The sequence below is a fragment of the Euprymna scolopes genome, unplaced genomic scaffold (genome assembly GCF_053919585.1).
Source record: "Euprymna scolopes isolate OS-2025 unplaced genomic scaffold, ASM5391958v1 sca22, whole genome shotgun sequence".
NCBI classification, from domain to species: Eukaryota; Metazoa; Mollusca; class Cephalopoda; order Sepiida; family Sepiolidae; genus Euprymna; species Euprymna scolopes.
Genome location: NW_027633236.1, coordinates 10,001 through 16,892, shown reverse-complemented (window position 1 = coordinate 16,892; position 6,892 = coordinate 10,001). Strand labels below are relative to the sequence as shown.

Sequence of the window (6,892 nt, the reverse complement as noted above, 5' to 3'; positions counted from 1 at the left end):
TGTCCGGCGAAGCGCTCACGTCAGTGATCGATACTTGCACCGACAGTCCTCCCGCTCGCGACTCGGTGCTCGAATCGGACTCGTTCGTTTTTATCTCGATGCGATTGTGAAAAGGGGGACCGGTCGTCAATGTCGTGTGTGTCGACGATGTTGTTCGCCCGGTCCGCCGCGTTGTTGTCGTTTTTTTTTTTTTTTTTTTTTTCCCCTAACGTTCGCCGTCGCACGGACGAAAGGGTGAGAAAAAAAAAAAAAAGCTCGAAAAAGCCGCCCAAAAAAATCGGACCGAGGAGCCGCTTGCGAGAACGCGCCATGTGCACGTTGTCTCTCCTCGGTTTTCCGAGCACGAACACGACGCCGGTCGGTCGGTCGGTCGACGAAGGCGACGACGAAGGTGACGGGAAAATTTACGCCGCCGCTGCCCTGGTCCAGCTCCTCCCCGATGACGGCTGTGATGTTGACGTTGACGTTGGCGACGACGACGACGACGACGGAGACGACGACGACGACGAGACGGCATCGATGGCGACCACGATGACGACGACCTCGACGAGTTCAGTCTGCACCTTGACCTCCGATGTCCGTGTGCACTGCCGTCGTGCTGTTTGTCGTTTGTCGTATGTATCGCTGTCAAGGGTGCCGTTGTCGTTGTTGTTGTCGACGTTGTTGCTTGCTCTCTCGTCTCGGTCGGTTGGTACGTTGATGACGACGACGACGACGAAGACGACGACGACGACGACGAGACGGCATCGATGGCGACCACGATGACGACGACCTCGACGATTCCAGTCTGCACCTTGACCTCCGATGTCCGTGTGCACTGCCGTCGTGCTGTTTGTCGTTTGTCGTATGTATCGCTGTCAAGGGTGCCGTTGTCGATGTTGTTGTTGTCGACGCTGTCGTCTGTTCTCTCTTCTCGGCCGGCTGTGACGTGGACGTTGACGACGACGACGACGAGACGGAATCGATGGCGACCACGATGACGACGACCTCGGCGAGTTCAGTCTGCACCTTGACCCTCGATGTCCGTGTGCACTGCCGTCGTGCTGCTTGTCGTTTGTCGTATGTATCGCTGTCAAGGGTGCCGTTGTCGTTGTTGTTGTCGACGTTGGTCGCTTTCGTTCTTTGAGTCTCGGTCTCGGTCCAAGTCAGGGGAGAAACAAAAAAGAGGCCATCAGCGCGGGCAGCGCGCTTCTACTGACGGCGAACCTCCTCGAAAAACAAATAAACACGTGCCCGTCGTTGTAGTTGTCTGTCTTATGTCGGTCGGTCGGTCGGTCGGTCTGTCGTTCTGTCGAAACAAAGTCCCAAATTCCAACGATACCTGGTTGATCCTGCCAGTAGTCATATGCTTGTCTCAAAGCTTAAGCCATGCAAGTGTAAGTTCACGCCACGCATTAGAACGGGCGAAACCGCGAATGGCTCAGGAACCGGACCTAATCCTCGGGACCGTATTCCTCCTCGGAGGCGATGGATAACTGTGGCAATTCTAGAGCTAATACATGTGACACAGGCCGCGATCGGTCGGCGCGCCGTCGTCGCCACGCCTCGCGCGCTGGCACCCGCGTCGGCCGTTCCGGGTCGCGGCGCTACATATTAGACTGAGACCGATGCGCGTCATTCCGTCCTCCCGTCGTCGGCGTTCCCGCTCGCGGGTCCGTTCGGTGGCGGGGCTCATAGGGCGGCGCGCTCCGCTTTGGTGACTCTGGATAACTCACTGGTCGATCGCACGAGCTTTCACGCCCGGCGACGGGTCTCTCGAGGGTCCGCCCTATCAACTGTCGACGGTCGGTTAAGTGCCTACCGTGGTTACTACGGGTAACGGGGAATCGGGGTTCGATTCCGGAGAGGGAGCATGCGAAACGGCTACCACATCCAAGGAAGGCAGCAGGCGCGCAAATTACCCACTCCCGGCACGGGGAGGTAGTGACGAAAAATAACGACGCGGGACTCTGTCGAGGCCCCGCGATCGGAATGAGTACACTTCAAATCCGTTAACGAGGACCAACCGGAGGGCAAGTCTGGTGCCAGCAGCCGCGGTAATTCCAGCTCCGGTAGCGTATATTAAAGTTGTTGCGGTTAAAAAGCTCGTAGTCCGAACTCGGGTTCGTGGTCGCGCAAGCGGCCCCGGGGCGGCGGCGCCATCGTCCGTCGTTGACTTTGGTCGTCCGTTCGCATTCCCGGCCCTTTCCGCCGGTGTCAACCGCTAGCATACCCGCCACGCGGTCCTGCCGGCGAGGTGGACGAGGAGGTCGTGATCGGGATCCGGGAAAAAAAAAACAAGTGGTCGTCGGTTCGGTTCCGGGAGTAGTCTAACGGGGGGGTGCTACGTGTGTGTGTTTGGGTGCGTTCATTCGCATCCCCGCACTCTGACCCCCGCGCTTCTCTCCCTCTCCCTTTCCGCGCGTTCCTCTTTTTTTTTGAACCCCCCGGTCCGCTCCGAGTCCCTGCTTCGTGTCTTGTCTGCGCGCGTGTTGCGGTCGGCGGTTTCTCCTCCAAGGGTGCTCTTAACCGAGTGTCCGCGGCGGCCGGTACGTTCACTTTGAAAAAATTAGAGTGCTCAGAGCGGGCTGTTCAAGCTTGCATACGATAAGCATGGAATGATGGAAGAGGGCCTCGTCTACGTCTGTCGGTCTCCGTCTACGGCGAGGCAATGATCGAAGGGAGCGGTCGGGGCCACTCGTATTGCGACGTTAGAGGTGAAATTCTTGGATCGTCGCAAGACGAACTGCAGCGATGGCGTGTGGCAAGCACGTTTTCCTCGATCAAGAGCGAAAGTCGGAGGTTCGAAGACGATCAGATACCGTCGTAGTTCCGACCGTAAACGATGCCGACCGGCGATCCGCCGGCGTTCGCTTCCATGACCCGGCGGGTAGCCTGCGGGAAACCAGAGTTCGGTTCCGGGGGGAGTATGGTTGCAAAGCTGAAACTTAAAGGAATTGACGGAAGGGCACCACCAGGAGTGGAGCCTGCGGCTTAATTTGACTCAACACGGGAAAACTCACCCGGTCCGGACACCGGTAGGATTGACAGATCGATAGCTCTTTCTCGATTCGGTGGGTGGTGGTGCATGGCCGTTCTTAGTTGGTGGAGCGATCCGTCTGGTTGATTCCGATAACGAACGAGACTCCGGCCTGCTAACTAGTGCGCCGATGTCAGTGATTTTTACGGCGGGCTCGGCGTCCTCCGTGGCGCTCGGGTCCGGGTCGGTTTTCTCACGCACTTCTTAGAGGGACGGGTGGCAGAAAGCCACACGAGGCGGAGCGATAACAGGTCTGTGATGCCCTTAGATGTCCGGGGCCGCACGCGCGCTACACTGGAGGTATCAGCGGGGACTTCGCCCCGGCCCGAGAGGGTTGGGAAACCTCTGAACCACCTCCCGTGATAGGGATCGGGGCCTGTAACCAACCCCGTGAACGAGGAATTCCCGGTAGGCGCGGGTCAACAGCCCGCGTCGATCACGTCCCTGCCCTTTGTACACACCGCCCGTCGCTACTACCGATCGAACGGTCCGGTGAGGTCCTCGGATCTGGCCGACGACGCCGCCGGGCAGTGCGCGACGTGTCCGTCACGACACTCGTGCATCTACGCCTCGGCGTTCGATGCCTGGAGAAGACGACCGAACCCGATCGTTTAGAGGAAGTAAAAGTCGTAACAAGGTTTCCGTAGGTGAACCTGCGGAAGGATCATTACCGTTTTCCCGTTCGAGACTGGTTTGTTGTTTTCCGGCCTACCTCCTCTGTCTGTCGGTGTCAACGCCTCGAATGCGCGCAAACAAACCTATAAAAGGCGGAGCGAGAGATAGATTTGTGGTGACGCGGAGGTTTTTAAAGCCCCAGCTCTTCTTGCTTGCTTCCGCGTCTTACCACCTGTTTGTTTTTTCGCCCACCGCAAGTGATGGCCGCTTCTTCTTTGCCTTGTCGCCGCTTTATCGTTTTTTTGTTTTTTTGCAGCCGCTGTGCCACCGCCGCTAGCTAAAAACAAACTACTCGCGACATTGCAATGCCGTCACGCCTCCTCGCACAGACCTCCTCGCACACTACTAAATCTATATAAACAAAAACTAATATAAAAAAACCCAAGTGCTGAACCCTGGACGGGGGATCACTCGGCTCGTCCGTCGATGAAGAGCGCGGCCAGCCGCGAGAACTGATGCGAATTGCAGGACTCAGTGAACATCGACACCTCGAACGCACATTGCGGCCCCGAGATCCCTTGTCTCGGGGCCACGTCCGGTCGAGAGGCGGAACGTTACATGTCTTTCTCCGTTAACGAAACGACATCTTGCCGTCCCCGTGCCCGCCCGGTCCTCGGCACGGTGGTAACCGGGACGTCGCAGGAGCGAGTGACGAGGGGGAAGAAAAATAAAAAAAGAATTGACTCCTTTCAATGTCTTTTTTTTTTTTAAAACCCTCTCCGGCCTCCTCCTTCGTCTCCCGCTGGCAGACCGCGGAGTCTTTTCCCTTTTCGACCGCGTGAAGAAACACTGTGGAGGAGGAGCAGGAGGAGTCTGTCCGAAAGCAGCCGAAGGGAGAACAAAACAAAAAAAAAGCACCGACCTAACCGACTGCCGACGTAAGCGCCGCCTGCTCGTCTCGCTCTCTGCCTCATGAAGGTGTCTCTCAGCGACGCCTCGAGCAGCGCGACGAGCACGGCCGTCGCACCGTAAAAAGGTGGCCGCGTCGTAGGCAACGCAACGTCGGATGGGGAGGACCCACGCTTTTTTTTAATTGTTGGCTTCTTCATTTTCGGTCGGACGGGCGCTATATCGGCCAGCCGTCGTCACACGGAGGGTACCGATCGAGATTCCTCTCCTCCAAACACCACACTCTACTAAAAACCGCCGCCCTCGGCTCGGACGAGACGACCCGCTGAACTTAAGCATATCGCTAAGCGGAGGAAAAGAAACCAACCGGGATTCCCTTAGTAACGGCGAGTGAACCGGGAGAAGCCCAACGCCGAATCCCGTCGCAAGTTAAAGGCTTCGGGACGTGTGGCGCATGGGTCGAAGGCAGCCGTTCGTTTTCGTCTCGCATAGTTCGGAGTTCCCTCGATCGGGGCCGCCCGCGGCGGGTGCCAGGCCCATTCGGTGCGGACGGCGAGCGACGGCCTTCGATCCGAGAGTCGGGTTGCTTGGGAACGCAGCCCAAATCGGGTGGTAAGCTCCATCCAAGGCTAAATACCGGGACGAGTCCGATAGTCGACAAGTACCGTGAGGGAAAGTTGAAAAGAACTTTGGAGAGAGAGTTCAAGAGAACGTGAAACCGCCCAGGGGTAAACGGGTGGGACCGCTCACCGCGATCGCGGGGGGACTCAGTCCGGTGCTGCCTAGGCTCGAGCCCAAACTCGATGTGTGTTCTTGAAAGAGAGGCCGTCGCGGCACAGGTCGTCGTTCGTCGTGTCCGCGGGGGACTCGTTCCCCGCGGTTCCAGCTTTTGTGCCCGCGTCGCCGACGAAGGAGACGGGCCGCGTGGATAGCGGGAAGGGAAACGTGGTGACGACCGCGGCGTCGGTAGGTGGCTGCGTCGGTTGGCTGCGACGGAGGGGACTCGTCCTCTCGATCGCTGCTGCCGCCGGGCCCTAACCCGCCGCATCCGTCGCCGCCGCTTCTTCTTTCCTCCTGCTCCCTCCGCGCGCGACTCCGCTGCACCCGTCCCCTTCATCATCGCTCGGCGTAATCATGGCGCGGGCGCTTCGGCGCGACCTCCGCGCGGCCGGCACCGGACGCACTTCCCCTCCGGTCCGTCGTCGCGACCCGTTCCCGGCGTGCAGGTCGAACACGCGGGTTTTTTTCCGTAGGCGGCAGGCGTTTCATCACCCTGAAAACCCCCGTCTTCCCACCTTGTGAAGTCGGGGGCCACCGGCCGTCGGGCCCGCGAACGTAACTGCCCCTTTCTGCCGGGAACGGAGGAAATCTGACACGATCCGTTACACGTGGCGAGCCGGTCCGTTTTGATCCCGCCGGAAGTCGCGTGCGGGCGACGCACTCTGTGTGTCGCTCCTTAGGCGCCCCACCGTCTCGGGCGCGTGCGCGATGAGAGGCGGGATAGGACTGGCGCGGCCTCGCCGTCACGCACCTCGCCGACGTTTCGGGTTCTTGTCGGGGGCAACCCCGCCCGCGCCCGTTTCCGTTTCCGGAGAGGTCGCTCGGCGACGCTTTTTTACTCGAGCCGCCCGCCACCCCGGGTCAGCGACGTGCATCGGCAACCCACCCGACCCGTCTTGAAACACGGACCGAGGAGTCCTGGCCGTTCGCGAGTCGTAGGGGCCACCTCTGACTAACCCCGAAGGCGAAGCGAAAGCGAGAGAGCGTGTAGGAGGGCGTCGATCGGGAGAGGTGTCGTGGCAAAGTCGTCCGGGGGTCGTCGGGGGGTGTCGTCGGTCTCGTGCCGTCGTCTTCTCCTCGCCTCACCCGCCTCCGAGCCGTGCCCGATCCCGCCGGCGCGGCGTTTTCGGCCTTCCGCCGTCGCTGCTGCGGTGCCCGCAACTTTTCCTTTTTTCTCTCTTCCCGAGAGAGATAGGAGAGGGAAGGCTCGTGGCTGACGTGCGGTTGTTTTTCCCTCCTCCCCGAGAGGGGACCGGCGCATCATCCAAAAAGGGGAATTGCCGGGCGCCAGCTTCCATATCCTCCTTCCGCCCATCGGTGAGATCCCGCGGCTTGAACTAGTCCTATTTTGTCGTCGAGTTTAGGCGCTGCGCGCGGGCGCATCACCCCCGGGTCGGTTTCCCCTTTTTCCGAGTACGACTCGGCCGACTCTGGCGTAGCGAGCGACCAGGGACCCGAAAGATGGCGATCCACGCCCGGTCGGGATGAAGCCAGAGGAAACTCTGGTGGAAGTCCGAAGCGCCTCTGACGTGCAAATCGATCGTCGGAACCGGGTGTAGGGGCGAAAGA

General features: G+C 59.7%; 2 non-coding genes and 1 pseudogene across 2 annotated transcripts in view; all 3 read left to right on the top strand.

Annotated features, from left to right (window-relative positions):
- Window positions 1-1,318: 1,318 nt before the first annotated feature.
- On the top strand, window positions 1,319-3,689 carry LOC145273911 (small subunit ribosomal RNA; annotated as a pseudogene).
- Window positions 3,690-4,085: 396 nt separating this feature from the next.
- LOC145273923 (5.8S ribosomal RNA) lies at window positions 4,086-4,243 on the top strand. The gene has a single exon (XR_013866559.1). It is a non-coding gene; the product is annotated as a 5.8S ribosomal RNA (ribosomal RNA).
- A 598-nt stretch (window positions 4,244-4,841) lies between these two features.
- The window catches only part of LOC145273880 (large subunit ribosomal RNA), a 5,728-nt gene continuing 3,677 nt past the window's right edge, over window positions 4,842-6,892 (top strand). Inside the window, exon 1 of the ribosomal RNA XR_013866540.1 lies at window positions 4,842-6,892. This exon is cut by the window's right edge and continues 3,677 nt beyond it. This is a non-coding gene — a ribosomal RNA (large subunit ribosomal RNA).